Below are 11529 nucleotides of genomic sequence, written 5' to 3'. Positions count from 1 at the left end.
AGTGCAGATGGTCTTAACGAGGGGAAGGACTCTTAATTGAGGTGTGTGTGTGTGTGTGTGTGTGGGAGGGGGGGGGGGGGGTTGATGAACCTCGGAGACACTTGGCGGCAGCATGCCCTGGCTTGCCAACGCAAAATCCTCATCTCTGTACTGGCAGTCAGTCACTCACCCGGTCAGAGCGTGTCCTGTGGCACCACCCATGTGTGTCAATAAAGCTTATCAAATCCAATGAAGTGAGCAGTGTTTTCTCACACCTCACTTATTCAAGTATGTTCATTTTACCCCATAGGCCTCAATTTACAAAATGTGTTGAATGTTGCTTGTGTTGTAGTTTTCTGAATAGTTAATAGAAATAGCTCTACGGCAAAAAATTAAAAAAGCTATGCAATTGCTTTTGGTCCGTCATCAATTTGCTGGACATAAATAGTGGAAATAAAACAGCAGATTGTTATCTCAAAATTGCCAACAAGTCCTCCAAATGCAATGGCAAAATACATTGTTCTCGCCAAAAATAGTCAGGCTGTAATTTGTATTTTTGACGATGTACCAAACTTCTGTTTGGCAGTTTTCCTCTATTAAATGCCAGGCTTCAATATTGGATCTAAAAATAACACCAATAGAAACCCAGTCAAGCAATTTACGACAAATCATATTCAAAAGTGGTTGAGGATTAACCTTGACTGTCTGTTATTAAACTTCCAATAATGGAAAAGGCACAGCCCTTTTGAGTAGCTCATGTGGACTCAGTAAACTGGACTTATTTATAATCCAATAGAACAACTCTAAAGCTAATGATTATGAGCCAAAATATGGTGTGATTTCTGTGGGACATTATTTCAGTTAAAAAAAGGATTGGTAAGGGGAGGGAAAGCTGACAAACGTTGCCACAAATATCTGCATTTTCTTAACTGTGAGCTCATATCTGTGTTAATATATGGCTATTGAACATGTTAAATGATACACTGATCAACTGATCAAATCTGCATAAATTTGTTGCAGTGTACGGAAGTCCTAAACAGAGGTGGAATCATCATATTTTTTTATTTTCTCTGTTTTCCTGTGATGACGAGATAATTCACCATTGTCATGAGATAACAAAGCTCATTTCTCCTTATTACCAATATCAGGGGATGTTATCTTGTTAAGCATGTTGTGATCACGATCCCTAGGTAACAAGCTTTGTTTTCTCGAGATCATCACATTATGAAAATATGAGGAAACAACATTTTGTTGTGATAGTGGGAAAAACCTGTGATGTCAGGACAACACTATTTTTGTTTATGATAATGAATGAAATGCCTGATGATCAAGAGAAAACCACTCAAATGAAGTCGTTATCACTGGAGAAATGAGGAAATTAAATGTATCATGCCATGTCCGTTAAGGGCTTGAGCTACTCAAAGGATCGACTGACACTGCAAAAAAAGAATGTTGTGTGGTTAAATGTTTTTTTACTATTTAAGAGTTGGGGTTTGGCATAATATTATGGTTTAAATCCTTTCCTGGAAATAGAGAAGAAGAGACTAGAAAAACTATATTGCATTAAATTCAAATAGTTCAAATTACCTTTAAGTTGAAAATGCCATGTCAAAAAAAACATACACATTCAGTTCACTGAAGGAGCAAAAAACACACAACTGCCATAATCATAACTACTCTCAACTTTGTTTTAACTACTACTGTTAATTTTAGCTTTTCAGAATTGCAATTCCCCAAATGGGTTATGGAAATTAAAGGCTCTTAGAAAAAGAATAGAAATGGTCAAGCTGACAGTTAAGCTTTAGAGATACAAGGATTTCAGCTGTCGGGCATTAATTTTTTTCTTGCGTCTTCTATTTTATTTTTATATTTTTCTTACATGCTAGATTATTTTCAGGGTCACAAGGGGGCTGGATTCCACTCAGGCATACATGAGGTGTACAGCTGGGAAACATCCTGGACTAGTCTCCAGCCTATACAGGGTTGCTGTCATTGTGCTGTGATTATTTTCCCCCTAAAGGACTACAACTTAATTAAAGCCCAACAGCCTATGCTTCATTAACACCTACTTGATGTTCTTAGCATGCATTTTCACAGATTTCTAGCTTCCACATTCTAGCCTGAAAAAATTGCACGCTGTGACCAATTAGGCAGTGTGGTTTCAGCAAAAAAGGATTTTCAACCCAAGGCTGAGATCTCTAATCAAGAGATATGTGCAACAAAGAACCTCACATGTGTTGTATTCACTGATTATTAAAGTGTAATGGGCTTCTGATTTTTAGTTCAAATGAAATGTGCACTTTTTTAGTTTCCCAGAGGGTCCCCCTTGTAAGTAACAGACCCTTTGCATTGTCCGGACTTTAATCCACCCCAACATGTATCTGCATTGTCTTGGTTTCATGTATAGGGTCTCTTGTCTATAACTTTCTAAAGTATAATAACCAGCCAACAAAGGCACACATTGAAGGTATAACAACCCATATGTTGCACACTTTGCCCTTGCAACCTGTTTGCCCTCTGTTTCTGGAGTTACTGCTCTCTGTCTTTACTACTGTTATCACAAACATTGTTCTATTGATGGCAATAGTAGGACATATAGAACAATTTGTCTGTGCCAGTCTGAATCACTCTGGTACTGCATCAGTCAGTGATAAAAAGACTTGAATTGTTTTTGAAAAAATGTCACACAAATTCTATAGCCCAAAATTGAAGGCCAAAGCAGACACAGCCTTTCTTCGCTCATTGTTTGGTTGGAACCACCATATGGCGTTTCTGTTGTTCTACAAGATGTCTACAGGAAAGTGCTGCTCCAGCAGTGTTGCAGCTAGAGGCAGGAAGCAGTAAGCCAACACTCGAGAAGCTGCAGGAGCTCATGAATTGATCAGCATATGTTCCCACCACTCTGTCTCCAGCTCCATATGTTTTATTTTGCTGTAAAGGTTTCTATTTTTTTATATTTTTCTCCAGGGCTTCACCACTTTCCACTAAGACCATTCTTTGTCTTATAATTCATTCCTCCTCCGAGCCCTTTATTTGGCATTTCCACTCTCCTGTGCATGCATTAGGTCCCATGGGCCACATTTAAACAGCGACATTACTAACTGACTTTATGAGGTGATAATACTTGTGAATTTTTGTCCACCGTGCTATTCATTTTAGTTCATTTTAATAAACGGATTTAACTAACATTCCATTACTTTACAGGGTGTTTAGCAGCCTCTCTGTGAAACAATGACCTTCCTCACAGATGGTCAGCCAAGGACATTTCCCCAATAATCGCATTAGAGTACGGGTGCTCATGATTTTTTTTTTTACATTGTGCCTTAAACATGCCTTTAGTATCTCCAGTGATATCTCACTATCTTGTTTTATGGAACAAACTTCATATGCAGGGAGTTTGCAGCGATTGCAACATGATTAAAATAAAAACTGAAGACCATGAGAGCACTTTGGCTGATCGAAAAACCCATGAATGCAAAATACATACAGCCTGCAGATGCTCTCCGAGTCTTGGCACACTGATCGAGTTTATGTTTGGCTCGTTCTTTTTGTGCGAGTGAATTTCTTTGCTCCCCAACAATGCTTAAGACAAGTTCCCCTTTGAAGCTCTTATCTCACAGGACATCAAAGGTTTCCACTAAAGAGTGCAAGCCAGCGGGCGACTTCCACAATTCATTTCAAGGTTTTCTTTGTTGCATATTGCAAACATACATGACGTGTGGGTTTTTGTCTCCGAAAAATCTTACTTTTGCCTTTTAGATGTCGAAGCCCTTCAGGGTTTCATTTAACATACAATAAGTTAAGAAAATGGTGAGAGAAACCAATTCGAGTTCAGACAGTAGGTAGGTATTTTCATTGGTTACCTTTTAGTAACGCTGTGGGGAAAAAAAAACAGGAACAATTCTACCTCAGGAAACTTGATTTCTGGGCGCCCATTGAAAAGGTAGATTGGATTGATGTAAGTGGAAAATCTGCTTAGTATCTGGCAGGCTTGGGAGATTGGGAGATAACTCCAGTGTCTAGACATGCAATGAATCATACACTCTACCAAGTATCTGGTTTAAATGTAAAACTCTAAAGGAGGAGTCCTGGTGGGTTGTTTTCGGGTATGTATAGAGATTCACAATTTGGGGAATGGGTAATACAGTCTATTTCCAGGTATTGGGGAGTATTGCAGTACATGTAAAGTTGTATGAGAGATGTAGTGCCTTTAGAGGGAGTTGGGTGAAAGTTGTTCAACAGAATCTGAAGTTTGAAAAATTCTAAATCTTGAGGGGTGGAAGTGGAAATAAGTGAAACCTGTAGCAGGGTATCAGCATGTCAAATTTAAGACTTTTTAAGACCTTTTTAATACCACCTTGAATTAAATTTAAGACCTAAAACACAATACATATAGGCGATATTTGGGGGGTCCAGCTGTATTACAACCCAAGCATAGCTTGTGTGTCACTCAATGAGACTCATTCAAGTTTACTTTTTGTCTGTTTATTGAACATAAAGTGATACTCATTTATATCAGAAGCTAGGAAGAAAGTAGCCTCTCTCTCTCTGCACATCTTAAGACCTCTAATGAACACCAATACCTTGGCAACATTAATCAACAAACTACACTACAGTACATGCTCTGTAAAGAGTTTTATTAAGTTTGAATATAAAATATTCAATGAACTTTAGCTAACAACTGCTGTCTAATTACAGAAAATAAAAAATGTTCAGCAGTCTGAATGAAAGACAATGTCCCCCCGCATTTACCATCAAATAAATATAAGATCACTGTAAAGGCAACATGAAAACCCATTATTACCACCTTTTCAACCTAATATAGAGCTGTATCAATTGGTTTACATGTTCTGATTAATCGAGTAACAAGAACAGTTTAATCAATAAAGAAAATGTGTTAGCTGCAGCATGCAGTATTAGAATGAAATACTTTTTTTTTTTTCAGTCAGTGTACATTATAATAAAAGAGAAAATAATAGCAAAACACTGACGTTGTCATGCCAGGGCAATAGGTGGCGGTAATGTGTCACGTCACGTCAAAGGCCATAGAAGAAGAGTGGTCAAAACTAAAGAGGAAATGCCAAAAGAAAAAACCAAAGCAGATTTATACGTTTGCGCTGTGCAAATTGCGCACCATATATGCCTATTGATTCTGCTCTGCTATGTGCTGTAATAAAGATAGGTCGCCTTGGAAACAATTAAGCCCCCGTAGACAGCGAGCATCTCGTCTTTTTTACTCGCGCGAATCACCATTCTCTGCAGCCGTCACCATTCTCTCTCACGGGCTCGCCGAGGCTCGGGCACGCTCGCGCTTCAGCTGCGCTCCAACTCCCCAGTTCACTCGTAAACTGATTTTTTAAAAATATCCAACCTGGAGGTTGTTTATTTTAAGCTCTGTTTTCGGTGGTCTTAAAGTCTGTTTTCAACAGTTTTCAGGTTGACGGTTGGTCAAATATGTCACTCCAATGCACTTTTCTGATTGACAAATATAGTATCACGAATAGTCGAATCTCTGGTTTGAACAGGCAGATCCGATTCGACTGAGGAAATTCCGAGTCGGGGACAGCCCTAGCTGGGCATGCATTTCGCTGGGTCGTTCTCCCCTTTCTTGCTTTCCCGAGACCGACTTCATATTCGGAGGCAGGCGGCAGGGGACACACATTCTTCTTCTACGTTTAAATGCGGATCACAGCCACACACGGCTGTATTGCCTCTAGCGTAGTGTCTGACTTTTATATGAGCAGTTAGTTAGAAAGTAGCCTCTCTACATCTCCTTCTCGGAAAGTCGCGGAAGAAAAAAATATATAGTCCTGCCCCGACAAATTTAAGACCTTTGAGAAATGGATTTAAGACTTTTTAAGGCCTTAATTTTAGATACATGAATTTAAGACTTTTTAAGGATCCGCGGACACCCTGTTTAGTGTGCTCCTCATCATTGCTTCAGGCTAGCAGCTCATGGCAACAATAGCCGCTGCTGGCATGACACACTTGAAGCTCTTCTGGAACTGTGGTCTAGTAGCCTGGAAATTCAGACCCACATCAATGTATAGGGTCTGGTGATAAGCGATATACCTTCCCAACTCAAGGAAGCGGCATCAACGCGTGCATTTCAAATGCCACTGCACGCCATTGGATAGCACTACAGAACAATCAGAGCAATGAACAAGGTGACATATGCAGTCCGGGTTTGTTTAGCGAATGAGGGGGCTCAACTGGTAAATTAAACGTTTGCTGTGGTCGGTCAGCAAAACAGCAAATGCATCTTTCTTAATGAAATATTTGAGTGCCGTCTTCCAAATCGTTAAGTGTCGAGGCCAAAGTCGTTTCAAACAACGTAACTGCATCCCGCAAGAGTTATTGTGTGAGAGATGCTAAGGAAACACTAGGTGGCAAAAGGGTGGCAATATTGGAGGCTGAATGAGGCAATCTGGAGCTTTTACATACCGTACATCTGAGGAGAAGAAAGCAGACTGGCCCCATTTCATGGGTCACTACATCCGCAAAAATTTGATTGGAAGCAGTATTCTGAGTGCTACGGAATATCAAGGTGTGTTTGTTTTAGAATGTCTGCGCGTAAGTGTGTACATGTCTAACAGCCAACTCAGCAAGGGACAATGTGTGCAAGAAGCAGTGAGAAACTCAATCATCAGAAACAGCGTAAAGCACTTTTATCCACTGAAATCCATCACAATCAGAATATCCAGGCCTTGTTGAGTCATCAAAGCAAATCTAAGTGCTGGCAAAATAAAATACCCCCAGCAATGGCTTTGAATCTCTTCTTGACTTCTGAACGTCACAAATGGAGGTTAATTTCAATCATCTTTCCACTAGTGGGGGGTTTCTCTACTGCTGGACAAACAGAGAAAAGCTAACAGCTTGAAAGGAACTTGGTACATGTATTCAGTCTATATTCAGCCATAACAAAGTAACAGTCACCTGTGGTGAAAGTAACTTTTCCATAATCTTTTGTGAAATACTTCAATCATAATACAGAGAGTGTACAGTTATGCAAGAAGCTGAAGGCTGTACGTGATAATCTGGTACCATGCTAACATTTGGTAGTTAGCACACAGTGTTCAGCTATCTAATAAGTCCGCCAATGTCCTCATTAGACCAGAATGCAATGCACACAGCTGAAAAACACAATTCACTGTTGGTTTGTCAGACCTGGAGAACCAGTTCAAGCAGAAGAAGGTAATGTGTCCATGTCTTATATTGTGATACATATACTGTATATGTTGTCAACAAAGTGACTAAGATGGCTGCCCCAAATAAAATCACTCTATCCAACTATACCAAATTTACTGTTAATCTTTGACCAAGCTTAATACCAGAGTGTGCAAATGATTTCCTGATCCGTGAAATGATTCAAACTCTATCAACACACAGTAGTTTTTGATGGAAATCAAGGGATAATAGCTTCCTTTTTTGACGACTGAATTTCCAATCATTCTATTCATGGTCGTCATTGTGGCTTTTTCTTTATGGCAGAGAAGCATCTGAATATTGTCAGCTTGGATCAGACAACCATGCAGCTGTGGTAACAAGTGTTGCTTGAAATTGTTGCTTCCTCTTTAACCCTCTGGACCCGGAGCCCGCAGTACTGCGTTCTATGGCGTTCTGTCGGTGATTTCGTTATGTTTTAATACATTATTTAACATTATTAAATCGCAGCAATGTGGTTTAAATATCACCGGAAAGCTGAGATTCTCCCCTTTCCGGGACATATTCTCGCGTGATTCTACGTGACTCACAGCCAGAGATATGTTGCTGAGAGGCGCGAAAATGTATCAACCCTTTCCCTTGCGCTACTGGCTGAGCCGCTTGTCAATCAACATTTTGCGAAAACGTCATCGGCCCTTTCCCTTGCGTGATTGGTAGAGCTGCTTGCTGTCATATTTTGTGAAAAACCATCCAATCAACTTAGTGTAATCACTAAGGACCTCCCCATTACTTGTCTAACATACACAATCACTGAACAAAGGACTCCTATCATGCTCCTAATTTCGATTTCACCATGGCGCGGATGTTCGACAGCTGAGGCCCGCGACGAGATTCAGAGGAAGAGGGCTTTGACGAAGAGGAATATGAAGATGACATGGATCCATTTGAAGACGGGTAAGAGCATTTATTTGACAAAACGTCTGTTTTTGTAATGGAAGCTAAGTGTGAACATGTAAACTAGCTTGAATGTTGCGTCCGTGACATGACCGATTTTTTTTTTGGAACTGACGTGACAGAGCTGTATACTCTTGTCGCCAGCCTTCTGTTGTTTGAAAACAAGTAATAATTTGAAAACAAGTAAAAGTAAGCAATCTTCCCCGTGTGTCTCAATTTTGTTTGCTAGCTGTCTCGCATAAATGGACACCCGGGGTGTGTGTGTGTGTGTGTGTGTGTGTGTGTGTGTGTGTGTGTGTGTGTGTGTGTGTGTGTGTGTGTGTGTGTGTGTGTGTGTGTCAATATTTTGACACACACACACAGCGCTGTCTGTTGTGGGAGATGGAAAGCCGTCATTTAGTCTGGCTGAGGGGAGGAGACAGAAGTTACGAGAGAGAGAGAGAGAGAGAGAGAAACAAACAAACTGTAGTAGGCTATACAGCTGTTTATAAACGGGTATAATAATTTATTTTAGAAATTGCAAATGAAGCTCTGTGTGTAAATGTAAGATAGCTTGAATTTTGCATTCTTGACATTACAGGGACTGATTTCTCTATTGATAGCACTACTTTTGTTTACTTTTGTTTGAAAATAATAGTAATAGATGTGTATTCTGTGTGTAAAAGTATTTCCCTTTACAATTTACAAATAGTACAGAATGGAAATGTTTTTGCATCGACTTTTATTACACTGTTGTTTGCAAATACAAGTTGTGAAGTTTGAATATTTTTGTTATGAGATAATGAGACTGATTTCTGTGAATCTGTGGCAGCACCAGGTCCAGGAGAAGAGGAGAACCACCCGCAAAGAGGTCCCGTGTCCTAACTCCACCAGCACCCCCTACGCAGCAGCGGGCTTGGAAGACTGAGGAAGACCAGGACACCGCTCCTCCTGTCTCCAGGTTTCAACCTGCACGCACCCCTGGCCCACAGCTAGGCACGCACTTCTACACACCAATTGAGCTCTTCAAATTGTTTTTCACTGCACACACTGTACACACACTCTGTAGCAACACAAACAAACAGGCTGCCAAAAAAATTGCCATGGGTAAAAAGTTTAAATGGACTGATTTGACAGTTGAGGAGTTTTACAAGTACATTGGACTCCTCTTTTACATGGCCTTGGTTAGACTACACCACATTGCTGATTACTGGAGGCAGAACCACAGTTTAACCTGTCCATTTGCCGCAACAGTCATGAGTAGGGACAGATTTGGTGTCATCTCCTGGAACATACACATAAGTGATCCAGATGAAGATGTAAACAATGATAGGAAGAAGGGAACGCCACAATTCGACAAACTCTTCAGGGTCAAACCTCTCCTCAATTTGATCAAAAACGCAGCAAAGACCTATTTTCATCCATACAAAAACCTAGCCGTGGATGAAAGGATGGTTGCCTCAAAGGCTAAAACCGGAATTACTCAATACATGAAGGCCAAACCTACTAAGTGGGGTTTCAAATTGTTCGTTTTGGCGGACTCAAGCAATGGCTACACCATAGATTTTAACATTTACACAGGGAAAAGTGACATCCCCTCCGGACACGGCCTCTCTTACGATGCTGTAATGTCAGTTTTTGTTTTTGTAAACCACATTTAGTCCCGTTTTTATTAGTCAACAATAAAGCATTATATATTTGATTATAGTCTTCGTCACATGACCACCATTTACGTTGCGTCTCGTCTCATTTCTGTCACGTGATAAATGTTCGTTGACGACGATATTTTGTCATACATTTCGTTGACAAAAACAACACTAGTATCAAGTCATTATTCAGTCTCATTTTGCTTAATTCCTCATATGTGGTCAAAGTAGAGTAAGAGACTATTTGTATTTTGGCAAATTTGATTTTAGTCATGTTTTTTGCACTTCCCAACTTTTTTTTGGAAAATGACTGTGCATTATAGAAGCTAATGCTTTGTAAATGGGGATAATGCTTTCGCTCAGCAGGATAGTCTTTTTGTTTTCATGCCTGTTCACTTTTCTTGGCTCATTTGTTGTCTGTCTGTTCTCTTCCAGTTTTCCCTGGTGGAGACGAGACGGTGTGGATCATGTCCTTCCTCTGGCAGCATCTGAAGTTCTCCTGCATCCACACTATTCATATTTTATTTTAGTATTAGCATGTTAACATTAGTCAATTATTGTATTCCTTCGCTAAGCTAATGTTTTGGAGAGGCAATTTCAAGAGCCAAAACAATTTGTCCTGGTGAATAAAGGTATTATTTCACATAAGTTTCCACATTTTTCAAAAATCTGACTTCAAATTGCAGTATTTGTGTCAAAATATTTTTGTTCACATTGGTCTAGGACAAAAGTGAAACTCCCTAATGTAGAGCTGAGAGTGTTCTGAACATTTTAATATGAATCAGCTGGGTATTATGTTATCTACTTGCCCTCTAAAATGGTAATTTATAAAAGCATGTAAAATCGAGAAAATGCCCTTAGATCTCAACCAAAAAACGTTTGGACAAAAAGATCATTTTAGTCATGTTTTTTGCTCTTCCCAACCTTTTTATGGAAAAATTCCAGTACATTTTAGAAGCTAATGTTCTGGAGAAGCAATTTCAAGAGCCAAAATAATTCAATCAGATGAATAAAGGTATTATTTCACACAAATTTCGAAATTTTTCAAAAATCGGATTTCAAATTTCAACATTTATGTCAAAATATTTTTTTTTTACATTGGACTAGGGCAAAATTGAACCTTCCTAACTGAGAGCTAAGAGTGTTCTGAACATTTTGATATGAATCACCTGGGTATTATGTTATCTACTTGCCCTCTAAAATGGTAATTTATAAAAGCATGTAAAATCGAGAACCAAAAAACCAAAAAACGTTTGGACAAAAAGATCATTTTTGTCATGTTTTTTGCTCTTCCCAACCTTTTGATGGAAATATTCTAGTACATTTTAGAAGCTAATGTTTTGGAGAAGCAATTTCAAGAGCCAAAATAATTCAATCAGATGAATAAAGGTATTATTTCACACAAATTTCGAAATTTTTCAAAAATCGGACTTCAAATTTCAACATTTATGTCAAAATATTTTTTTTTTACATTGGACTAGGGCAAAATTTAACCTTCCTAACTGAGAGCTGAGAGTGTTCTGAACATTTTAATATGAATCAGCTGGGTATTATGTTATCTACTTGCCCTCTAAAATGGTAATTTATAAAAGCATGTAAAATTGAGAAAATGCCCTCAGGGCTCAGAGGGTTAATGCTATTACGCACAAATCTGTATGAATAACAATTTTTTTTGTAATCTCAGTGCCATTGCAGACACACATTCCTGTTATCCCTTCGAATGTTAAGAATATCTCATTACGAACATTGGTCATTTTCAACCACCGACCTCCACAGGCGTTTCGTAACATGCTGAATGATGTCAGTC

At 39.2% G+C, this 11529-nt stretch overlaps 1 long non-coding RNA gene across 1 annotated transcript; it reads left to right on the top strand.

Annotated features, from left to right (window-relative positions):
- The first annotated feature begins 8065 nt into the window (after window positions 1–8065).
- Window positions 8066–10264, top strand: LOC307258181. The gene is made up of 3 exons (XR_013845118.1): window positions 8066–8097; window positions 8909–9037; window positions 10158–10264. It is a non-coding gene; the product is annotated as an uncharacterized lncRNA (long non-coding RNA).
- Window positions 10265–11529: the final 1265 nt, after the last annotated feature.

Source organism: Ammodytes marinus, assembly GCF_949987685.1.
Source record: "Ammodytes marinus genome assembly, chromosome: 12".
NCBI lineage: Eukaryota > Metazoa > Chordata > Actinopteri > Uranoscopiformes > Ammodytidae > Ammodytes > Ammodytes marinus.
This window is presented reverse-complemented; position numbering and strand designations above follow the sequence as displayed.